We start from the raw sequence: 26,270 nt of genomic DNA on the forward strand, positions 1-26,270 counted from the left end.
AGTTAAAATAAGGAAAACTAAGCCGAAGCAAATAGTTGTGGCAGAGGTGCATGGCCCACCACCAAACAAGCGTAGATGAAAGTTGAGGGGAGGGCAGGGCAAGGCCAAAATCCCCCATTCCGACTTCGGAAAAGCACCTAAGCTCCCTTCCTTTTCTGATGGGTTAATATTGGATGTGCATAATGCTGCTCCTGTTAAGGGTTCTAATATCACTGATCCTGTTAGCGTCCCAGGGGATAATCCACCTAATATATCACCCCCGTTACCTCTATGGGGAATATAGAATTTTTACATAGATCACTGCTTCTGCCCATCAGTGAGAGCTTGAAGAAAGTGGAGATCAGACTCACTATCTTGGAGGCAACTATAAGTAGCCTGAAAACCACGGCTATTAAACAGGGCAGACCCCTTGAGTCTAATCCCCCTCCTAAATGTCCCCCTAACACTCAAAACTTTTCAGTTAATGCGGGACTTCCCTTGGTTATTGCTGCTGCCCCCCTTCCGCAACCACTCATGGCCAACTTAGCTCCAACACCACTTAGCAAACCTAATATTCCTTCTCTACAACCAGTAGGCCCAGTTCCCCCTGTGACTACCTTTGGGGCTATACCAAATGATAGCATTGCTCCCCTACTCCCTGAGAAGCCTGCCCCCAGACCACGGAGACCAGACTTGCCGCCTGAGGCTAATAGCTTTACGGTGGTTATGGCGGGTGCTCCTCCTCTTGAAGTGGGCGAAGGTGAGAACTTCCACTCACTTAAAAGAAAAATTATCAAATGGTTGAACTGGAACAGACCCCTTCTGGCCCATCTCAATAATGAAATTATCATGGTGAGAAGGGTACCTTGGCTGGGGAAAACTAGAAAATCAATAACAGGGGACTGTATCATGGTGAGTATTCGAGATCCTAGGACAGTTTCACACATATGTGCTGGGTCAAACAGATCTCCTGACTCTACCATACAGACTTTGCCAGTGTCCTTTTTCTTCCCCCCTACCCGTATACATCATGATTTATCACAAGGCAATTGGACGAGGGTTGAACGGAGAGCTAGATACCGGGGGTATGCTGCACGTCCGGTTTACCGACTTCCGGAGGCACCTTTTTATGACTACAACCGATTTAATTGTCTCAATGGACTGGACGGGGTTGATTGACTGCCCTCAGCCCTTGATTCAAACCCAGTCACTTTTGACAATGGACTTGGTGTATCATCTGATTTAAACCCAGTCACTTCTGACAATGGTCTTGGTGTAACATCTGGCATCAGCTCTCCTCTTATTCCCACTCTTGTAATCCCCCCCACTGTTGCCCTGGCGTATCCATCCTCCCAGGGAATAGGAACCATTATTATTAATAACCCAGTTTTAGATATGGGCCAATGCCTAGCAGTGAATTCACTAAACAGGGAAACTGTTAGCATAATGTTCTGGAATGTGGCAGGGCTCAGGTCCAAATCATCGAATCCCACCTGGTTAAAAACAATAGAAGATATTGGGATTCTCTGTCTACAGGAAACTTGGACCTTAGAACCCCTCCATCTTCCAGGCTATAAAACACTGTTTACATCTGCAGTAGAGGTTCACCACGGTAGGGCTAAAGGGGGACTAACGACGTTTGTATCTAACACCTTAAATTGTAAGAAGATACACTGTTCTGCCTACAACCCATATTACCAGTTAGTGTGGATTGATGCAAGCAAGGAACTGTGTTTTTTAATTATACATTTTTATAATAATATCCCTCCTGCTGACCTGGAACCGACTCTTAAGATGCTAGGTAATGATCTAGGTAAAGAAACAGATAAAAATGCTAGGGATGTTTGGGTTGTTTGGGGGGGTGATTTTAACTGTACCATATGTAAAAGAAGCCAGAAAGGAGTATGTGGGCTTATGTTGGACCCGGATACTGACTTAACACACTTTAAACATTCCATCTGTGGAGACCTATTAAATGAGATTCTTCAATCTGAAGATCTAGGGTACGCAAATGAAATTGGCCAAACAGAGCTCCCCTTTGTCCCTACGTTTAATGGCAGGGGTGTTTTGTCTATAATAGATTTTGTAATAACTTCCGTTAGGCACAGACATATGGTCAAAAGGTGTTGGACCCTCGATACCCCTCTTAGCGATCACTACCCGATAATTATGGAGATTATAAATCCCTTTCAGGCAGTGGCTATAGAGGGGAGATCCATGCAGAACATCTCTGATATTAGTATGGCAAAACAAAATGGCTACGCATTAAAGTGGGACAGGGTGGTCCCAAGTGATTTTCTGCGCAACCTGGTAACCTAATGTTTGCCTAGCTTCTTGACCATTCTGGATGAAAGTGCGACTAGTCAGGAGATCCTTAAACAGTTTGAGGTTATTGCTTCTCAAATTAAGGGTAACCTCTGGGTGGTTTCTAAATCAAGTAAGGAAAAAATGAGAAAATGGTTTGACCACACGTGTACAAATGCCCACTCTGAGCTTAAGAGAGCTTTAAATGCTGTCCCCCGTAATCCTTTAAGGGTTAGGGTGGCGCGGAATTCTTATCAGAATGCATTGAAAAGTAGGAGGTTGGCAATTAAAACTGAAGCCTGGGAGAAGCTCTGTGAGGCCTCATTGAGTAAGGATGTCTGTGCTTTTTGGAAAGCAGTAAATGCCCCCTTCTTTGATTCAGGAAAAGCACGCATTGAAATTGCCATTACTGAGGACTCTTGGGTGGGCCATTATTCCAGCCTGTATAGTACCTCCACCCATGAGCAGATTCCTCCGGTGCAATTACCAATATTTGATCATGGGGAAATGAGAGCGAATGGTTTGGAATTAAAATTTACCCTAGAAGAAATAACTGAGAGCCTCAAAGCAACACGGGGCGGCAAAGCCCCAGGTCCAGATGGCATACCTCCAGACCTGTTTAAAAACAATATTGACCTGTGGGGCCCACTCTTAGTGCAACTTTTTAATGCATCCTTAAAGATGAGCCTACTTCCATCATGGTTTATGTCTGTTATTGTTCCAATTTTTAAAAAAGGGGACAGGCAAAACCCTATGTGCTATCGCCCCATCTCCTTATTGGACAGCACTGTAAAGATATTAGGAAGAGTAATACTAGGTAGACTACAAAAATGGTCGGAAGACAACTCTATAATCAGTGACCTTCAATATGGGTTTCAAAAGGGGCAGGGGACAGTAGATCAGGGCCTAAACGTATTTATCCTCCAGCAGAAATATACCAAGGCACGACGTGAGCCCATTTACTTCACCTTCGTTGACTTGACGTCAGCGTTTGACTGTGTCTCACACAGCAAATTATGGGACATTATGGAATCTCTTGGTGTAGAAGGAAATATAATCGCCTTTCTTAAGGATTTGTATTCGGGTGCCATCGCAACAGTGCGTTATGGCAAAAAAGGTGAATGCACTAGATCTTTTGATATTGGACGTGGGGTACGCCAGGGTTGCGTTTTAGCACCTTTCCTATTCCTGGTATATATAAATGGAATAGAGAACGCTCTAGTGGAAACAGCTTGTGATATGCCTAGGGTAGCTAAAAGACCAATTCCTGCGTTACTATACGCAAATGATGCGGTCTTAATGGCTCGCACCCCGGTGGCTCTGCAACGTCTTGTAACATCTTTTAATGCATTCATGACTAATCTGGATTTGAAAATCAACTGCTCCAAGACATTCTCTATGAACTGTGGCCCTGGAGCTAGCAGAAGAAGGAGGCGGATGTTTATTAATGCAACCCCCATAGACTATACTGCCACCTTTTCTTACCTTGGTATTCTATTTCACGAAGCAGGGAACTGGACAGAAGCGATAAAAGTAAGGAAAGCCCTGTTCTGCAAATCTATCACTGCCCTTAAGAATTTCGCAAAAAAGATGGGGAAAAAACCAACTGCAGAACTTTTAAAAATGTACAATGTCACCTGTGTCTCTATTGCCGTCTATGGTGCTGGATTGTGGGGGTATGAAAACGTCAAATCTATACAAGTGGCCGAAAACAAATTTCTGAGACACATCTTAGCTGTACCCGAGAGTGCCTCTAGTTACATTTGTCATACAGAATTGGGCCAATGTTATATTGAAGACATTATCAGAATCCAACCAATACTGCTGTGGCATAGGGCCTGGACTAGTGATGGATGTGTATTGAACCGTGCTATCCTAACTGATGGACTAAGTTTGGATGTTGCTGGGAGGATAAGGTGGTTCATATACATTAGGGACTTCCTTGGAGGTATTGGCTGTATGGGCTATTATGACAATCCCTTGTCCATGTGTAACATCACGCGAAAGGCACTAAAAAGAAAGTGTATGAAACACCTGGAAGAACATAGGATGACAGTGGAACATGAGAAGAAAACTGTCTTAGCCCATCTATCTGTATCAACACAAGGAAAAATCCAACCATACTTAACCCTTTCTTTGACAGAATTTTCGCTGTTCATTTTGACCCGATTTAGGTTAGGCATCCTCTTTAGGGCCCTAAGCTTCCCCACAATGAATTGTATGTCCTGCAATCTCACCAAATGCCCATGTGATGACCAATCGGAACAGTCTGACATCCATGTCACTTTTTTCTGTAAATATTTTACGTTACCCAGGAAAAGATTGATTATTCCAATTCTAAGGGAAATGGGCGTGAGACGTTGTAGGGTTGCCTTCCTGGAACTCCAGAAATTAGATGTTATTTTTAATGTTGCCTGTATCTCGGAATTTTTTAGCAATGTTTTTAGATTACGTAAATCAATTTGCACTTAAATTTAATTCATGTTTAAATTGTATATTTCTACCTGTTTGTATGATGTATTGAGTAAGACACTGTGTTATTATGAACAGTTTTTTATGTACTTTTATGGTTATTATTCTTTTAACCGAATAAAGTCAAATTGAATTGAATTGATTCCTCACTTGTGTGGGTGTCCAATGAAGAATTGGCTAAAAATGAAGTTTTTAAAAAAATATATAGCGCTTAGAATTCTTGGTGCTATACCCTTAATCCCTAAGTTTTGGGCTCTTCCCAGTCACAAGCCCTTGCCCCACCCACACAAGTGAAGTAGCATTTTACTTGGGAGACTAAGGGGACCATTTTGGGGTAGGACATCTTTGCAGGCACAATGATTCCACCCAAAAATATGTGGAAAATGTGTTTTTTTTTCAACTAAATTTGAGTTTTGCAGGGGGTTCTGGGTAGGAAACTGTTGGGGAATCCATGCAAGCCAAACCTCCCTTGACTCCCCAAGGTGTCTAGTTTTCAGAAATGTGTGGGTTTGGTAGTTTCCCAAGATGGCCCCTGAACCTGGGCCCAAATTCCCAGGTGACCCCTCTTGCAAAACCAGGTTGTTTTGTGATAGGTAATTTTGATGTAAACTCAAAACATGTTGGGCCCTTGCCTGTCGCGGGTACTTGACCCACCTATGCGTGTGAGGTACCATTTTTATTGGGAGACCAGGGGGAACACTGGATGATAGAAAATGTGTGGATCCACATAGATTCCAGAACTTTCCCACTAAGAAATATGAGAAAAAAAGTCATTTTTTCTGCTAAATTTGAGGTTTGCAGGGGTTTCTGGGTAGGAAAATGTTAGGGGACCCACACAAGCCATACCTCGCTGGACTCCCCTGGGTGTCTAGTTTTCAGAAATGTGTGATTTTGGTAGGTTTCCCGAGATAGCTGCTATACCCGGGACCAAAAACGCAGATGCCCCCATGTATCCAAAAAGGACCTGGTTTTGCAAGGGGGTCACATGAGTTTTTGGTCCCGGGCTTGGCAACCATCTAAGGAAACTTACCAAACCCACACATTTTTGAAAACTAGAGTCCCGGGGGAGTCGATGAAGGTATGGTTTGCGTTTCTCTACCCAGAGTCCCCTGCAAACCTTACATTTTGATGAAAAAAACACTTTTTTCTCAAATTTCTGTGTGGGAAAGTTGTAGGATCACTAGGCTGACACAAATTTTCTACCACCCAGCATTACACGAGGTCTCCCGATAAAAATTATACTTCACTTTTGTGGGTGGGTCAAGTACCCGCAACAGGCAAAGGTCCAAAATGTATTTTGGAGCCATCAAAATTACCCATCAAATAACAACCTAGTTTTGCAAGGGGGGTCACATGAGTTTTTGGTCCCCGGCTCGGCGCACATCTAGGGAAACCTACCAAACCCACACATTTCTGAAAGTGTAATAAGGAATTCCCAATGCTAACTTATGAGACAGATAGGCCTCACAGTACCATGCCCTATGGCTAAGTAGGGCCTACTTTAGGGGTGACTTATATGTAATAAAAGAGGAGTTTAGCGCTTGGCAAGAGGTTTTAAATGCCAAGCCAACATGGCAGTGTAACAGCATGCACAGACTCTACTGTGGAAGGCAGGAGACATGTTTAAAGTGCTACTTTTGTAGGTGGCTCAGTCAGTGCTGCAGGCCCACTATTAGCATTTAATTTACAGGCTATTTCCACGTGTAGTGCACTCTATTAGGGACATATAGCTAAATTAAATATGCCAATTGTGGATAAGTCAATTAAGCCATGTCTATAGGAGAGAGCACATGCACTTTAGCATCAGTTGACAGAGATAAAGTTCTCAGAGTCCTGAGGCCAACAAAAGAATTCTGCAAAATTTGAGGCAAGCAAGCAAAACATTTGGGGGAAGACCACCATAAGACTGACAGGTCTAACATGTGTCCCCTTAGCTGAAAGTGGGGAGAGCTACCCAACCTTTTGGGAGTTCTCTTCACTGAGGCGAAAGAACCTGGAAAGACCAACAGCACTGGCGTGGTCTACCCTTGGTCTATGTTCCACCGTAAAGTCCATTCCCTGTAGGAAGATTGACCACATCAACAATTTTGGAACCTCACCCCTCATTTGCATTAGCCACCTCAGGGGCATGTGGTCTGTCTAAATTTGGAAATGGGTCCTAAACAGGTATATTCTGAACGTCTATAGTGCCCAGACCACATCCAAGACTTCCCTTTTACTAGTATTCCATCTCTGCTGAGTAACCTCATAGAGCTGAAAGCTACAGGTTGGATTAGGCCCTCATTTAGCTGTGACTTAACTGCCCTCGTGCCATGGTCTGAGTCATCTATTTGGACAATTAATTCCCTGGAAAAGTCAGGGGTATTCAGCCCATGGGCTGTGAATATGGCCTTCCTTACGGAGTCAAATGCTTTTTGGCATGCCTCTGTCCAAATCACATTTGTGGCTACTTCTTTAAAGTCAGCTTTGTCAAGGGGACAACAATGGTGCTGTATCACTTGACAAACCACCTGTAGTACCCTGTGAGGCCTAAAAAGGCTTTAACCTAAATTTGGATTTCTGGGCGCTCCCAGGCCATGATGATATTCTCTTTCTTGGCCAGGAGGGGCTACACCATACCCCTACCCACCAGATGCCCTTTGCACACTGCAGACCCTGCCCTATCTGACACTTACAGGCCTTGATAGTCAAATGATCCTAATGTGTGATATACCCGAAACTGTCCCTCCTGTCCAGCTTGGCAGTTCTGGCAGGACTGTTCCCATGGGGTTGATTTGCATATGGGTGGGTCCAAACTGGTTTGGTGTGGTGAGCAAAGAATTTATGGATTTAGGCCAAGATATCTGACTCAGAGTGAGAGTAGGACATTGTTCAGCATTCCGTCCATCAATTATTCTTTTTGTATTTGTCACCCTAAGTGGGACTAAGATGCCTGGACAATGGTCACATGTTTGCCATGCCAGTGGATTCAAGCTATCCTAGCTGATGAGGAGTGATAACCTGAAACCAGCCCAAGGACGCTTGCTTCCATTCCAGGGAGGACTTGGCCTTGCAGTTCAATGAATTAAGGCCCAGATCTCTGACTGAGGGTGAGTGTTTGACATTGTGTAGCCTTCTTTGTTTTGCACTTGATAGCCAGGCCTGTCTTTTGCAGTGCCTAAAGCACTCCCTGTAGGTGTATAAAGATGGTCCTGATAGCTGTTAGAGAGGACAGTTATTTCATCCATATAAGCAGCACTGAACACCTCCATACCAGTCGCAACCTTGGGGTATCACTCTAAATTGGCAGTGGACCTCTAGATTGGAGAAGGCTGATCTCACCATGACTCCATCAGTTAGGGCAATCTGTCAATACCCTGAAGTAAAATCAAAGGTACTCAGGAACTGAGCAGCCTCTAACCTATCAATCAGCTCATCAGCCTGGGGGATGGTATGAACATCAGGGTTAGTAACTGAGACCCCTGTAATCTACATAGAATGTGAGTTCTGGTGTGGGTGGCTTTTGGTACCAGCAGCACAGGTTTGGACCAGAGGCTACTAGAGGGTTCAATCAACCCTAACTCCAGCATGTTCACAGCTTCATCTTTACTGCTGGCCATCACTTTGCCAGACAGTCTATAAATGATATGCTTGACAAAAAGGCTGTCTCATGTGTCCACCTAATGCATGTGTACACAGTGGGTAATCTCCAGAGAGAGGAGAGCCTTTCCTCTAGCTGGTGGTGATAGTCCCTCTGCTGTTCTGAAGTCAGCATATAGGAGAGGTGCACACCTTCGACTGACCCATACTTCTCTTTGGAGGCTAAGAGGTCAGGGAGAGATGTTCACTTTCCTCTTCTTCCCCTCCATCTGTCACTAGCAACATGGTAACCTCAGACCTCCCAAAGTGTGGTTTGAGATGGTTGACGTGGAACAGCATCTTGGGGTACATGTGAGTCTTGAGGTCCACCAGGTAGGTGACCTTCCCCTTCCTATCAACAATCTCATGGGGCCAGGTCCAATGGTTTTGGAGGGCCCTGGGCTACACGGGTTCCATCAACCAAACTTTCTGCCCAGGCTGCAATTCCCATGGGGTAGTCCGGTGGTCATACCAGTTTCATTACCTTCTGGATGACCTCTGAGTTGTCAGAAGGTTCCTTCCACAACTTGGCCATCTGGTCCAGAAGGCCAGCATGTAGCTAACTACATCTTGGGGAGGTTCACCAGACAGGATGACCATACAGAGGTTCAAGGGGGCTAAATCCAGCCCCCGTCCATGGTACCTCTCTGTAAGCGAAGAGGAGCCATAGCAAAAGGAAATCCAACTTAGGCTGCAGGGCCTCAGCCAATCCCTTGATCAAGCCTTTGAGAGTCTCATTGAAACGTTCAACAATCTCATTGATCTGGGGACGCTAGGGGGTGAAGAACTTGTAAATAACTTCCACATTGACAACATATACGCAGACATGAAGTTAGTGCCCCTGTCAGACACCACTTCCTTGGGTAACCCACTCTAATAAGAATCCAAATTAGTACCTTAGCCATTGCAGGTACATTTGCAGACCTCAGCAGTATGGGCTCTGAGTACCTAGTGGCATGATCCTCCAAGGCCAGAAAAAAACTGTTGCCAGAGGCTGTCTGGGGATCGAGTAGCCCTACAATGTGAATGCCCACCACTTCACAGTGGGTGCCGAAAACAGGAGAGGATTCAGGGAGTTTTCAGCTTTTCTGCTGTCTTCCCATTGGCCTGGGAGGTCAAGACAGTTCTACATAATGTATCTGAGGAGATCCTCATTCAGGGCCAGTAAAAGTGGGGGATGGGCCTGGCAAATGTATTGATCAACCTCAGATGTCTTGCCAGAGGTAAATCATGAACCAACCCCAGTAGGAAGGACCTATAGCATTTGGGGAACTACCAGTGCCCATGTTGCCCCATGTACAGGTGCCTTAGGCTCACTATAGAGGAGGACTTGCTCCTAATAGCTACATTGATCTTCTGAGGTATTACTAGCTGCCTGGGCTGTAGCCTGTTGCCTCCTGCCATCCATGATTGGGGACTCTCTCTTAGCTTTACAGAACCCCTCACTGGTGGGTCCGTCTTCTGCTTGTCATCCAGCAAACTCAGACAGACCACCAAGGGATGACATCTCATCCCCAGTAGACCCTGGAGTGGTCTCCTCAGACACCCCATCTACCTCATCTGTGAGACATTCAGGAACTTGCGTTCCATGTCCCTTGCCCTTCCCTCTCTTTGCAGATGTCTGGGCTATTTTCCCAGGCTCTAGACCTCCTTGACTCTTTTTCTGGAAAGCCATGGACCTGGTGGTTACAAAACCCCACTCAGGCAACTCCAATATTTCTAGGTGTGATGTGAGCTCCTCTTCCTTCTAGGCAGTCTGCAGATATGGCAGGACTCACAGCAACTTTCAGAAGACCTGAGAGCACCCCACTCAAAGGAACTAGAGCAACAGGGTACTGTTGCTGAAAGGCATGTGGGGTTGGACTCCATCTTCTCAGCACCCAGGGACAACAGACCCCCCAGTATATAGCGGCATGGATTAGCAAATTTAGCGGCACAAAAATTGAAATTTAGCGGCACAAATATGGAAATTTAGCGGCAATTTTGCGGCATTTTATTTGGCTATTTTTCCTACACCAAACACAGATATCTTAGTTTTTTTTAGTTATTTAACAACATGAAGCTGTGTATGTATACTAATGTAAGCATTCCTCCATAGAAACACTCTTGATTGTAGGTTTAAGTAATTCACATGCGTAAAGATAACAGCCCACTTGTGAACCTGTGGCTATGTTTAATTTGCTTGCCGCCTCTTTTGATTTAAACTTAGGCCACATGATGACATCACTCTGCACACCTGTTATGTCTTGGCAGCCAAAAGAATGGAACCGGAGGCCACCAAGCCCCATACAGCAGAAGGGGAACGCGTGATGCATGCAAGCCCGCAGTGAGTGTCTGATGCCACTGCAAGCAAGGAAATTGTGCCACTCACCCCCAGTGGTGAACAGACACCACCACATGCCAAAACAAGCATTTGCAAAGCAATTGGTCTCACAATATTAAAGTTTGAGCTATTGGCATTGTTAAATAATGCCACACCAATAGCTTAAACTTTAATAATGCGAGACCTATTGCATTGCAAATGCTTGTTTTATTTACAAGTGTTTTTAGGCAGCCCTCTTCATTAACTGTTCTTTGGCAGGAAAGAAAGAAGGGGTGCATTGGTCATTGGCCAGAACAACCTACTTCAGAAGGAGGAACAGAGCCTTTGAGTCTCAACTGTTGCCTCAACAACATCCTGTTCTGAGCAAATCACATCATCAAGTCTTATTGGTAAGGTCACTGCAAAACAGGTTTTCATCCAAGTGCTTTACCCTAGCTGTGTGTACTACCAAGAACAAAGATGCTTGTAACAAACGCCGTCTGCGGACTCGTTTATATTGTAGAAGCCCACGTGTTTCATTTAGTCCGCACTCCCGGTGAAGGCTGGGCTTTATGGCCGGGGCATTTCACTTGTGAGAGGAGCTGCGGAGAACTGCAGCTCTGAAGCGCTTCGAGAGCACGCAGGGGCTTCTCGGAGTCTGTCGCACCAGTGAGGCACAAATCTGGTCAGCTAAAGATGTTCGTTGGGTGCAAGGGATACCAGGCGCTCACCAGACCCATCCAAAAAGCTATAGATTTCTTATAATGCATCCCTCGAGTGTTGCGATCTGGAAGAGCAAGCATTTTTTCCTAAGTGGACTTGGTTTTGATAATAAAGTGCACAACGACAAAGAAAGCAGAGTGGTGGTAAGGGGGCGAACAGCACATACTGGGGAGAAGGGAGAAGTAAAGATGAGGGACTACAAAGACGAATAAAAACAGGAATGGATACAGCAGTTTACTTGCGTGGAGCTACAAAAATGTTGCCGATTTCAGGGAGTATAAATACACGCAGTAAACAAAGGTATTGACAATTCAAAATGTAAAAGAAAAAAGCTCTAGTCGAATGTGTATTTTGTGCTGAATGCACATTCAAGATTTACTGTATAAACAACTCCGATAACACGATGAACTAATGAAAGCTTCACTGACATGACAGCTATTTAAAAGAAAACCATGGAACTCGTCGCACACAGCCCTTAAGAAAACACAACCGTTACGGCTGCAACTCCGGCGCTCCAATGCTGACGGCGGCGGAAAAAAATTTGAGCAAATTGCCTCTTCAATGCCAAATAACAGACAGATCTTGGACAGGAGGAAGCAGGTATTGGACGGCGGCACGTAGTGACGTGTGCGCGCTCAGCCTATTATCGGGCATTGTTTGTTTTGCAGTCACTTTGGCAAATATGGCGGCGAGAATTACAAATATCGCGGCCATCGCGCTATTCAGCCGATTTCGCGATTTTTTCGTGAATCGCGAAATCGCGAAATGCTGCAGGGTATGACTAGGGTAACCTAATGACCCCCCTCACTAACTAGGGCTATCTCTTCACCAAGTACTACATTAGCCAACTCTGGGGGTTTCCTATGGTGGGATGCTGTGTCCTATTTGGACACTTGGGTTGACCCTTGTAATGCCCATACTCATTACTTGACTGCTCTAATTTGGCTGATGAATTGAGGAGCAGGATAGTTTTTAAATTGACTGCTCTAATTTGGCTGATGAATTGAGGAGCAGGATAGTTTTTAAAAAAGAAATGAATCAAATGGCCGCATTATTAACGACTATAGCGGACAAGGAGGAATTAAGAAAAAGAAGTCATTTCTGGACAGTTGCTAACTCTTTCGATAGGCTGTCACCTCAATCTTACTTGTCTTATCATTTAAAACCTAGACTTAAGAATAAATTTATGTATTTAAGGCTGGGAAGATATCCGACAAAGGATGGTATACCAAAATGGGAAAATCAATGGGCATCGAGAATCTGCAGGCTTTGTAGTCAAAGGGAGGAAACACTAACACACATCGTAACCTTATGTCCAGCTTTGGCAGAGGCTCGGAAGTTGATCTTAAAACCAATTTTTAATGAATTAGGAATTAGAACATGCAGGCAAGCAATTATTACCTGTTTGAGTGGGGACAATATCAAAGTTACCTACCACTTTGTTAAGTTCATTATTATTGTTGAGAAGAAACTCAAAGACGAAGAACAAGTAAATAACTGTTTATTGTGATCCAAAGTAAAAAAATAAAATAAAAAAAAAGAAACTTATTTTAGGAATTGTTTAAATCAAAATGTATGCCAGTTGAAGGGTCTATTAGTTTAATTTACTATAGTTACGCATATTGCACTTTACTATAGCTAGCAAATGGAAAACAGCAAAAAATGTATTATACTAGTATTTCCTACTGCTAACACTGTCACTTTAAGTTAAATGCTGCTATAACAGTGATTGCTGCTAATATATTGTACTCTAGTTAATACCTGTATTTTAATCAGTGTGTAAACGCTTAAACATTATTATGGAATTGACTGTATTAATGCAATTTTAGATGAATATTTTAATATGATTATAACTCTGTGCATAGTATATGTTTGTTTATGTAGGTTGCTTTTATCTATTCTTGTTTGTAATGATTTTAATTAATCAACAAATAAAAAATACTTACCCAATACTCATAACTTTCCTAGGGCTAGATTGGTATTTGGAACCTCTCCCTATTTTGAGGTGTTTGAGAGAGGTCCTCACCTCCCCTTCCTCTGGTAGAAACCCTGACCACCCTTATGGGAGTCCCACCCAGATACCTTCTTGGTAAATCTAGTGCTTGCCCAGAAGTCCACCTCCTCAGCAAGTTTCCTGGGGTTGGTCAGGTTGCTATTGGTTGTACCATACTGTTGTAAAACAGATATTGAGCGTTTTCTCTCTCAATATCAGGTTATACAGCCCATTGAAGTAATCTACCATGCTACCCCTAGCCCAGCACTTCAGTGCCTTGCTGGAGTAGTCTAAGACATCCCCCCAGGACTGGTTTGGGGTTTTTTTGCTATCCCTGAACCTCTGACTGTACTTCTTGGTGTCAGTTCAAATTTGGTAAGACACATGTCCTTCATAGGGGATTCTTGGTCTAGTCACCTCTAGTTATAGTGTGACCCTCCCTACCATGGGCATGTACCTCCACAAGATACCCTCCACCTCAATACTGCTCTGGCACCTTGTGTACCATAAGAGCTACCTTATAAGCTGAGAACCATTTATTTATATCCCCTCCCACCTCATAACTGGGCACTAGATCCTTGGGTATATGTGGACCGTCACCTTTAGAGTGGACACTGCTGATATGCTGCTAATATTACTGCTGGCCTCCATATGCTTGACTAAAAAGTCCAACTCACTGAGACTGAGTTTGTAGCCATTGTCCTCTCCTGCATGGCCGCTCTCTTTTTCAGGGCCCTTTCAGCCTCAGCCTTCTCCTCCTTTTGCCTCAATTTAGCTAGCTCCATTGTGAGTGTCCTCCCCTTTTTCCTGCCCATCATCTCCTGTGAATCAGGCCCCTGGCAAACACATTACTCCCTGCTCCATCTTGGGCATCCAGGGCAACTGCTGGGATCAGGTTGTGCTCTCCTGGCAGTTCATGATCCTGGACTGGGTCCTCTCTCTCCTCCTCCTCTGTCTGTGCTCCCTCCTTCTCATTGCCATCCACCTCATCCTCCTCTGTGGTGGCCTGTCAGCTCTGCACCACCTCAATGCCATGAGGGCTACTTGGAGAGCCAGATTGGTAGCCCTCTTTTCTGCGTTCAGCAGCTCAACCCTGCTAAGGGTGTCAAAGTTGCAGGAATCCATCTCTGTGGTACAAAAATAAATATAGGGCACTCGTATTTTGAATAGGGGGAAAATAGCCAATTGAAAAACTAAGGAAGAATTTACAATGGGGTTATTCAAATGTTGAACTATTTATCTGGGATGTTTGTGTAACACAAATCAGTATATGGTACTGCAGAAAGACAAGTCCTGATCCACATTGCTGAACCTCAATGTGAGAAGATGCGATGTTAGTTGACTGGGCGGGTGAGCCCTGATCAAGCAACAACCACAAACCACAAAAAGGTCAATAAATTAATTTGTGCTTAACCCTGTGAGGGTGATTGGGCGGGTGTGCCATGGTCAAGCAACAGACACAAACCACCAAAAGTCACAAAATTCACTTGTGCTTAACCCTGGGTAGCTTGGCACAAATAGCAGTCAGGCTCAACTTAGTTCCAATGTATAAAGTATTTAGGCAGCCCACAAATGGTGATAATGTCAAAACACAACACAAGTAAAATCCCAAACCTATTAAAAAAAAATAGAGCACATTTTAATAAATTGACACTAAAATGACAACAACCCAAACAGTAGAACCGGAGTGATAGACTTTTATAGTTTAATGTTCAAAATAGCACCTAAAAGATCAAAGCGTAAATACGAAAATCTAGTTGTACAAGACCAGACTAAATTTGACAGTTAAGGCCAACAGCAATGGAGAGCAGTTCAGATAAAAGTAGTACATTTGGCCCCGGTCAGTGCTTACCGTCGGTCTTTTCTGAAGAAAAATGTCTGAGAAGGTAAAGTTGAGCACAGCAATGCTGAAGGAAGTGTCTGAGTAGGGAGTGTTGTTGTTGGATTGCCTTGAATTAAAGCCACAGGGCATATTTCTACATTTGGCCCCTGAAACCGAAGTTGAAAAACTCCAGCTGAATGAGGCAGAGGCTGAAGTTGAAGACATGTTTACGAGATCGCAGACCCCTTTGGCAAAGGACTACTGAAATGGATTTACTCCTGGGGAGAAGAACACAGCGGAAGAAACCATAAAGTCAATCTAACCAGTAATGCACCTGAGGTGGATAGGAGAGCAGGTTGGTTCCAGTCTTCTCCTGGTCCTCAGAATACTTGTGCACTAAATATTGTTTAAGTCCTCAGTTTTGGGAATTTGCCATCTAGACAACTTAAGCACTACCAGCGAGCGTCCAGAACTTGTATAACACCTTTTGGGGGTTCAGGTCTCCCTCAGGCTCAGTCAAAGTTCAGGCTCAAGATGGTGAGAGCATGTTATGTCCCTGAGGCTCTGAACAGGAGGCCAGCAGCTAGCCCTTGGAGACACTTTGGGTAGTCCTGGATGCAGATGAAGATGCATGGCTCAACAGCAGGGCTGGCCTTTGGGGGTTTAAGGAAGGCTCCAGGTAGCAAAGCAGTCATTCCAGTGCACAGCAGGTCACAGCAGCAGGCAGTCCTCTGGAAGTCATTCCGAAGGTCTGATTTTTATACCCTGGTGCCCATCTTCTGGAAAGTGGGAGAAGCTTCTCTAAGGGTTCTTTGAAGTGCATTGAATTTCCGAGCTCCCCTTCCCTGGCTCCAAGCTGGCTACAGTGACAATAGAGGGTCATTAGGCCGTTTGTGTGAAGGTGAAGCACAGGCTATTCAGCTATAAGTGGGGATGTGCTCAATTCTGCTCCCATAATCCTGCCAGCAGATGGCCCATTCAGGCAAACTTAATCTCTCTATTGTATGACTATCTGGGAGGCATTCATAAAGTCTAGCTGTCAACTACACCTAGTCATGTGACCCAAGATAGACTGCAGGCACAACGAGGTAAGAGCTTGAAATTGCCATCTCTCTAAAAGTAGTATTTTCAAAATTGTAATCGAAAATCCAACTTTACCATTAAAGAGAGTTTATCATTATAATTTCATAGGTACCAATTATGGAATATTTACTTCCTCTCTATTAGAAATTACAGTTTTTTAAAAGTAATAAGGTATCCCCAACGTTATCCAATGGGAGGAGTTGACCTCATAGTAGTGAAAAACACATTTGAGTGTTTTTTACTACTAGGACAGGTAAAACTTTAAAGTACAACTTTTTGATTATAGCACCTTTAACCTATGTGCTTTCCTGATCCTACCTTAGGGGTGACATATGTAATAACAGGGGAGTGTAAGGTTTTGTAAGGGGATTTATATCCAAGTCGACATAGCAGTGTGATACTGCATTGAGGCTGCAATGGCCGATCTTGACATATTACAATGTGCTACTTAGGTTTGAGGCTCAATAAGTGCTACAGGCCCACTGATATCAGGCCCTAGGTATATGGTATACCTCTCTGCAAGGGACTTATAAGTAAATTAAATCTGTCATTCAGGTATATGTCAAACAAAACCATGTTTAGGGGATTGAGCACAAGCAACTTAGCACTGAATAGCAATGGTAAAGTACAATGAGTCAAACAAAAACAATATTGTAGCTCTGGAAAGCCCATAATCCTAAGATTGGATCATCTTGCATAATTGTGCCTCTGCTCCTGTGTTTCTCTCAGCCTTGCTACTTTCTTCTCCAGATGTTGATTAACCTTTTCCAAGTTATATATCTTATCCTCACAGTCAGACACTCTAAGTTCCATCTCATTTAGGTGGGAAGAATGAAGACTGAGTCTAACAGTGGATCAGTTCACCTGCCACCTTTAAATTCATAGCTTTAATACCTTCTATTTACTTTAGGAGCTCCAAGAGCATAAAGGCCAAGCCTTGAGGAACATCTGCCACCTCAGTCTATAAGACCATAGTGTCATCTTCCCCTGCTCCAACGCAGACACTCCCTGCTCTTCTGAATCAGTGCTGGCTCAGTTACAAAAAGCAGATACTCCATGCTGGATTCTGTTTGACTCCACAGTCGTGCCAGAGCTCCAGGCATTCCAGAGCACATCGAAGATACTGGTGTATCTTCGATGTGGTAGAAATACTCATACAGGCCTATGTTATCCCAGAACTTGAGCATGTTTAACAATCACACAGGCTTATTGGGCTCCAGTTCATGCTGGTGGTAAGGCCAAGCACCCCCGTGCTATGTTAGTGAACTTTGCCGATTTCAAAATTAAAGAAAGGATTTTGAATACTAAGGCAATAAATGACAAGGCATTTAAGTCTATGGAGAATTTTAAATTTACCATTTTTTCGTACATGATCGTTGAATCTACCTCAAGTCACAACAAATTTAGAACTTTGGTTCCAAACTTTCAGACTGCTGGGCAGGATTTGATGATTTCGTTTTTGAGACTTAAATGCTTTACAAGGGTGTCTTTCAAATATTTGGCAATGTGGCAGAAGCCACTAAGGGCCATATGTACAAAATGAGTTTACATTTCTTTGCATAGGAAATCACTTTTTCGGGACGTTAAGAAATGTAAAACCAGCACTCAGTATTGACGAATGCAAAAAATGATATTACACATTTCGATTCCTACCCTGTAATTGGAAATTGGTTAAATATGGAATCGGAAAAAGCAATTTCCTATTTATGAATGGCAACCACATTAAATAAGTATTACCAAATTGAGACAAGTCAAACAATTGGTCTTTAGGAAATGCAATTACCACTGATCTTGACCAGGTGGTAACCATGTGCAAACTATAAAAAAAATCCCCAAAATGAATCTGCATATTTCACAATAGTGGCATTTTACATTCGGATGAGGAGAATGAGGAATCTTGCTGTGATGAACAGAGGAGAAGACAGAAGATGATATTTAGGCGGAGGGTCACCCTGTTTAACCTGACAGAGGAGGAGATAATAGACAGGTATTGACTGAGTAGTCAGGTGATACTTGATCTGATAGCTGATTTACAAAGCTAGCTACAGACTCAACACATAGGAGCAATGATATACCTTCCCGTGTGCAGGTATTGTGTTGCCTACACCTTCAAGCATCAGGAATTTTCCAGACAGTCATAGCTGTACTAGGGGGCAGTCATAAAGCACGTTTTAAAGGATCTGCCGCAAGTTCCTTGATGTTATGGTTGGAAAGTTATCCCAATATTCATATTTCTCAGATGCATCCCAAGCATTGCAGCTGAAAAAACTGAAATTCGACAGGGTAGCACAGTTCTCCAATGTACTTGGCTGGGTTTGAATTACACATATGCCCCTCTGCGGCCACATAATGCATCTACAGGAACATGAATAGCACAAACTCAGTGAATGTGCAGGTGGTGTGTAATGCCTCGTGTGTCATCATTGACCTTTTGGCCAGATACCCAGGCAGCACCCACGACCCCTCTAAATCTCACCACAGTGGAATACCCACATGGCTGGCACAGGGCTATTTTGGAGACAGGTTTTAGCATGGTAAGATGTTCACCAAAGCAATAAATGCACTGGGAAGGAGTGGATGTGTGATGTGACCTAATTGTTTCCCCTCATGCTCCTAAGGTGACAGCACCTGTGGATTTCAACCCTGGATCCTCACACCTTACCTGACCGTGAGAACACTAAGTGATAGACGATACAACAGGACACACACGTCAATGCGCTTGGTCATTGAGCAAACATTTGGCATCCTATAATCCTGCTTCCGCATGACCACAAGACTGGTGAGGAACGTCTCTATAGCCCACACACATGCTGCTAAATCATAGTGACATGTGTCATCCTATACATCATTGCAATGAGGAGGGGACTGCACAATGTTACCATTGAGCCTGACTCTAATGATTACTCTGACATTGACCAATAGCCACTACAGGGGCAGCGGGAAGGAATCCTCATTGCTGAGTTGCATAGTTGGGCATACTTCATGTGCAGACACACCGCTGACACCTGACCCCTCCTCGTTTACAGGTGGTGGGAGTATGGGAGGCAGACAAATTGTGGGTTTGAATGTTTGCAAGTGCCATTTTGACCTGCACCAGCCCATAACTAACATCATGTCAACAGTGGGACATACATAATGTTAAAAAAGAGGACCCCCTGCTACTATTAATAGTTTAAAAACTGGGCTGGCTATAGAGGTTTCTCATCTGCCCAGGCAGCACATCAGGGAACTACTATCTTTCTGGCTATGAAACTGGGTGCTGAAGTGCTCACCTCAGCCAGTGATATATATTTGGTCACTGATGTTGGATTAATTACTTGTTTTTTCTAGGTGGTTCTACTTTGTGAACTTATATACCCCATGGAAGACAATGCTGGGCTTTACAAGGAGCTATTGCAATCATTATTGCAAGTACTAGGGAGGTTTTCATTTGTGTGGATTGTAACTTTCTGTAGAACCCCAGAATAGATTCCTCAATAAAATTCAAATAACATTTAAAGCCTAAAGTTGTGAACTTTCTGCAGAACTATCAAAAAACACTTGCACTCATTGAATCCTTAAGTGAGGCCTTTCCAACAAAAATAGAATATACATGCCTATCATGAAGGTTCCATAGTTCCTCTCGTATTGATTTTTTCTTAATATCTTAAGCCTTGATTGGTTTTTTGGACCGTGCAATTCTTGATCTGGAGATTTTTGTGGAGATGGCCCTCCACAAGTTATAAGATGTGTTTTTAATAAACATCTTTGCAAGAAGATGGATGGCTTCGGATACGTAAAGATGAGATGATGGAATTATCGATCAGAAATCATGGGTCTGCCACTCCAAGTGTGGTGCGGAATACATTAAAACATATTTAAGGGGGTTAGTTACAGCGAAGGATGTGGCAGATAGAAATGCTAGAGAACAGAAGCAGAGCACTAAGCGGGTTTTATTATACTACAGGCTGTGCATCCAATCAGGCTTACATGCAGAAGGTTTATGAGGAGATTCATTTTATAGGAAGATTTCTAGGTTGGCAGGCACAAGAACAAGCTGTGAGTTATAGGATCCATGCTTTTAAGTGCCCATTCTCTGTGGCCAGGTATAAGGTGCAGGGGAAAATGGGTGAAAATTTGCTTCAACACTATAGGCAAATGGATAGTCAGAATCAAGTGATCGATACAAAAGCTTCAGGCAACTTCCTGGCAGGACTGAATATTCCTACTCTTACTTAGGAAGATGTGGAAGATATAGCCCACCCCTTTTCAAAAGAAGAACTGGTTGAGAGAGCTAACAGCCTTCGAAACTGCAAGGTATTTGGCCTGGATGACTTCCTGGACACATTTTATAACTCATTCCTGGAGTTGTTCGTGGATTATCTATTATTTGGTGATTATTCCATTTTGGAGGACACCCCCATACCAGCCTCATTTAGGATGGGGAATTCAGTCAGTTTTTTGAAAAAAGAAAGGATGGTGAAGACCCATAACATCAAAACATTGACTGCTTAGGACACTCTATCACTCCGAATGGTATTTCTCCCAAAAATTCATTGATTAAAGCTATTGACGATGTACATCCAACCAGTAACAAAAATACACTTTACTAATTTCTCTTGCCAAGCGAATACTGTTCAAGGTTTGTGCAAGGTTATGCTTTTATTGTACTGCTTTTGAGGTATTTAATGAAGAAAGGAATGATGTGTATCTGGTCTGATGATGTGCCAGAATCTTTCCTGAAGTTGAAGAATCTCATAATTTCAGCCCCAGCTTAACCCCATTGGTAGCAGGCAGAAAATTTGTCATAACTGAAGATTGATTGATTGATTGATAACTGTTGATGCCAGCCAAGTTGGATTGGGGTATGTATTTTCACAGTTATGTCAGGGCAAAGAAAACACCACTGCCTCTGCCTCTCTCTCTTTCAGTAGAGAAGAATCCAATTATAGCACCATTGAGCAAGAGGCATTGGCATGCTGTTGGGTGGTGTAAAGGTTCAAGACTTTCATTTGGGGATCCCACTTTGATCTATACACAGACCACAAACCATTGCTCTACTTGTTGAGTGCCAATGGTTCAGGGAAATCATCACAATTGGTGAGATAGTTATCAAAGCTGCAAAATTATAACTTTATTCTGAAATGTATACCTGGTGGGAAAACCATAGGAGCGGACTGTATCTCCAGGTTACCCATCACAGGTGAAGAATCCAGCATACTTTAAGATAATGAGATTGAATTGGTTTTGTGGAGGTTATATTGTGGAACAAAGGGGTGATCACACATAAACAGGGATTAGAAACGTGCAAATATGATGCCACATTACAGTCTATTTTCAAACTCATGAACGAAGATTGACTAAAGGAAAGAAAAGTTGAGGGCTCTTCAAAATTCATTGTACAGATTTCAGTGGACCTATCAGTTGGTTGTTGATGGCGTGCTAGTATGTAATGATAGGTGTGTGCCTCGGTATAGAGTCAAAATATCGAGTTTTTAATATCGACTAGACATAATATAGAGTAAAAAATATAGAATAGACATAATATCGACTAGACAGAATATAGACTACCAAAATATCGACTAGAACATTTTAATATCGAATAGAATGGACATAATATCGAATCAAAAATATAGAATGGACATAATATCGACTAGACAGAGTATAGACAACAAAAATATCGAATTTAAGGTAAGTTAATATTATTTTTTTATTTTTGTGTAATATAATTCTGGTGCGGGTTGTGGGTTTATAGGGGAATAGGGTGAGAAGTCATTTAATTATAATTAATTAAATATGTTATTTTATTTATTGGTATTTATTTAGAAGGAATTGTTAATTAATTATTAATTGGTAGTTAATTTAAATATGATTAGTAATCAATTTTAAATGATTAATTGATAAATATGTTAATTTTAGTAATTTATTTTCTGTAGCGGGTTGTGGGTTTATAGGGGAATAGGGTGGGAAGTAAGTTAATTATAATTAATTAAATATGTTATTTTATTTATTGGTATTTTTTTAAATAATTGTGAATTTATTATTACTTTGTAAATAATTAAAATATAATTGGTAATTAATTTTAATAGATTAATTGATAAATATGGTAATTTTAGTAATTTATTTTCTTTAGCAGGTTGTTGGGTTTATAGGGGAATAGGGTGGGAAGTTTATAATTCTAATTAATAAAATATTTTATTTTATTTTTTGTTATTTATTTTGAATTAATTGTTATTTCATTATTAATTGGTAATTAATTAAAATATAATTTGTAATTTATTGTAATTGATTAATTGATAAATATGTTACTTTTATTACATTATTTTCTGTAGTGGGTTGTGTGTTTATAGGGGAATAGCTTGTGAAATAATTTAATTGTAAGTAATTACTTTTTTTAAATGTTTATTTTGTGTCTAATTTTTATTTATTTTTATATTGTAAATTAATTTATTTTTAATTGGTAAATAATTAGTATTAGTAGGTTATTTTTATTAATAGTTAATTTTTATTTGTAATTTTAATTGATTAATTAATATATTTTATAAAATTGTAAAATACTTTAATTATTTTGTAATTAGTATTACTATTTATGGTATTTATAATTATATATGAAGTATTTACTTTCCCTACTATTGCACTCACTGGAGTGGGAATAGTAATTTTTAACCCTTCGCTATCCAACGCTTTCCCTGCTGTTGCACTCACTGGAGTGGGAATAGTAATTTTTATCCCTACGCTATCCAACGCTTTCCCTACTGTTGCACCCTCTGGAGTAGGAATAGTAATTTTTATCCCTACCCTATCCAAACCTTTCCCTATTGTTGCACTCACTGGAGTGGGAATAGTAATTTTTACCCCTACGCTATCCAACACTTTCCCTACTGTTGCACTCACTGGAGTGGGAATAGTAATTTTTACCCCTACGCTATCCAACGCTTTCCCTACTGATGCACTCTCTGGTGCTGGAATAGTAATTTTTACCCCTACGCTATCCAACACTTGCCCTACTGTTGAACTCTGTGGAGTTGGAATAGTAATTTTGACCCCTACGCTATCCAACGCTTTCCCTACTGTTGCACTCTTTGGGGTTGGAATAGTAATTTTTACCCCTACGCTATCAAACATTTTCCCTACTGTTGCACTCACTGGAGTGGGAATAGTAATTTTTACCCCTACGCTATCCAACGCTTTCCCTACTGATGCACTCTTTGGAGTTGGAATAGTCATTTTTGCCCCTAGGCTATCCAACGCTTTCCCTACTGTTGCACTCACTGGAGTGGGAATAGTAATGTTTACCCCTACGCTATCTAACGCTTTCCCTACTGTTGCACTCTCTGGAGTTGGAATAGTAAATTTAACCCTCTCGCTATCCAACGGAAAAATATTGCATATGTTTTGTTAATAATATGCATATATATATATATATATATGCTTACTTTCCACGGCTCTTTCACGGCGGAACCTCCCACAGTCTGGTGGCGCGTTTCCAGCTGGCAGAGCCCCGCCAGTCAATCACTTTTCCAAAATATCCAAGTTAAACGCGCACTCAGAAGTTAAGTGGTACACAGTATCGCTTTATTGCTGTAACGCGTTTCGGAAGCCTCTACTCCCTTGCTCACACAGCAAGGGAGTAGAGGCTTCCGAAACGCGTTACAGCAATAAAGCGATACTGTGTACCACTTAACTTCTGAGTGCGCGTTTAACTTGGATATTTTGGAAAAAAAAAAATATATATATATATATATGTGTGTGTGTGTTTTAAAAAAAAATGTTTTAAAGTTATATTATTTATTTTTTAATTTTAAGTTTATTTAAGTATTTTAAGTATGTTTAAATTAATTATATTTATTATTATATTAGGTTTTAATTACTTTTAAGATATTTAAAAAATTCGATATTTTGACTGTCTATATTTTTTCCTATCGATATTTTGGAGTCAATATTTTTGTACTTACCTGTTTGTAAATAGGAAGTCGATATTCTGGCATTCGATATTTTTACCTCAATATTTTGTCAAGTCAATATTTTGAATGTTGATATTCTGTCAGTGATCCGTATGCCTCCTGTGGCTATCAGAGATTATATTATTCAGGAAGCACAAAGGGGTCATTTAGGGATCAGTACATATATACAACCATATTTTTGGTGATCTGCATTGTAAGCTCAAATTTCTAGGTTTGTTGATAAGTGCACCACCTGCTTAGTATCTAATGAGCACTGAAATGTACATGAGTCACCTATTTATATGGTCCCTGTTAAATCTAGCATCCTTATGATTGAATTCCCCTGGATGTTTTGCATTTTGTCTTCATGTTTTGCTGATTCTTTGTGTTGGCTTTAAGTCCCAAGCGCTCCGTCCATCATCTCCTTTGGTATCACTAAGTCTCTGAGCACTTTATTATTGCTAATCAGTGCTAAAGTGCATGTGCTTCTCCCCTAAACATGGTTTGATTAACTTATTATTGGTGTATACCTGATTGGTATATTTTATGTACTGGTAAGTCCCTTGTAAAGTAGTATACCATATACCAAGCCCTGTATTTTGAATGCTAGTAGTGGGCTGCAGCACTGTTTGTACCACCAACAGAAGTAACGTTTCAAACCTGTCTCAGGCCTCCCAATGTAGGGCCTGTGTGTGCGGATTACTGCCACTTCGACTTGGCTTGTAAAACTACTTGCTGAGCCTTAAATTCTCCTTTATTATATATATGTTGTCCCGAATGTGGGTCCAAAGTGCAGTGGGCATTGTAAGTAAAATGTATGACATGTGCTTTTATGTGTTTCAAGTCCTGGTAGTAGCAATCAGCAGATTTTCGATATTCACTACTGTGAGGCCTACTTCTCTCAAAGGCTAGACTTGGGAATTCCCAAATACACTTTTACGCTGTAATTCCTTATCAGAGAGGGTAGCTTTTTCATGCTTCATATTTTTGGAATGATAATGATAATTCATTCCTACTAGGGACTTTGGATTTAACAGTACTGTTTTAGAAATACCCCTTTTAGAAAGTAGACATTTCTGTGCACTTACTGCTCTTTGTGCCTGACAGCATATGTCCTATGTATGTCTGGGTTGGGTGACAACTACACTTTGTGCATTCCCTCTAGACAGCCACAAACACAGGAAGGTGAGGCTCATCAACATTCTAAGCACTAATCTTCATTCATCTGCATTCTGATGGGTCTTCCTGGGCAGAGAGGAATGGGAGGTGCTGACATTTACACTTAAGCAGGTAGTGTCCTGTATACACACACAAAACACTGATTTACCCCCCCCCCCCCCCACACAGAGAGCCTGGCAGGCAGGACTGGGTTGAAAGAGCTCATTGTGCACTTCAGAGAGCTGAGGTGAAGTCACCCTCCACATTATAGGCATTTTGGGGTATAAGTACTGGGTCTCTGATCCCCTAAAATCAGACACTTCGGGATCTTCAACTGAACCTCTGTCAGAATGACTACTGTGCTGCTTAAAGAGCTCAACTAGACAGCTTTCTGAAAGGATTGCTTTTCTGCTGGTTGATCTGCTGTATGCTGCTCACCGACACTGCTAAAGGAGGGCAGACTCTGCTTTCCCTTCTAGTGATCTCCAAGGTCTTGATGGCTTGCCTCCTGTTTTCTTAAGTTTCTGAGACACAAAAGACTTCCTAAATTCCTGCTTGTGTTGCTGGACTCAGCCTTCCATAAGTGCTACCTTTGTGTGAGGTGCCCAATTCAAGTGTTCTGGGCCTTAAAAGTGTGTTCCTCAGTTGTTTTGCTACAAAATCTACGTATTGTCACCACTTCACCGATCGGAAAAGAATCAGTGCCCTTCAATGCTGATGCAGTGTCAATCTGAAGCCAGCCCTGCATGGCTCTACTATGATGCTGGACTGTGAGGTTTGATGATGAGGTAGCACCAATCCAAAGTCCCAATGGCGAGGCTCGACTGCGATGCATCGACCTCAGCGTGAATCAGAATCAACACATTGCTTTCACTGCATGCAAACATTTTAGCT

At 42.0% G+C, this 26,270-nt stretch overlaps 1 protein-coding gene across 1 annotated transcript in view; it reads left to right on the top strand.

The window, feature by feature from the left end:
- The window catches only part of KLHL1 (kelch like family member 1), a 1,646,193-nt gene that overhangs the window by 408,935 nt on the left and 1,210,988 nt on the right, over nucleotides 1-26,270 (top strand). The window lies entirely within an intron of this gene.

This window comes from Lissotriton vulgaris, chromosome 8 (genome assembly GCF_964263255.1).
Source record: "Lissotriton vulgaris chromosome 8, aLisVul1.2, whole genome shotgun sequence".
NCBI lineage: Eukaryota > Metazoa > Chordata > Amphibia > Caudata > Salamandridae > Lissotriton > Lissotriton vulgaris.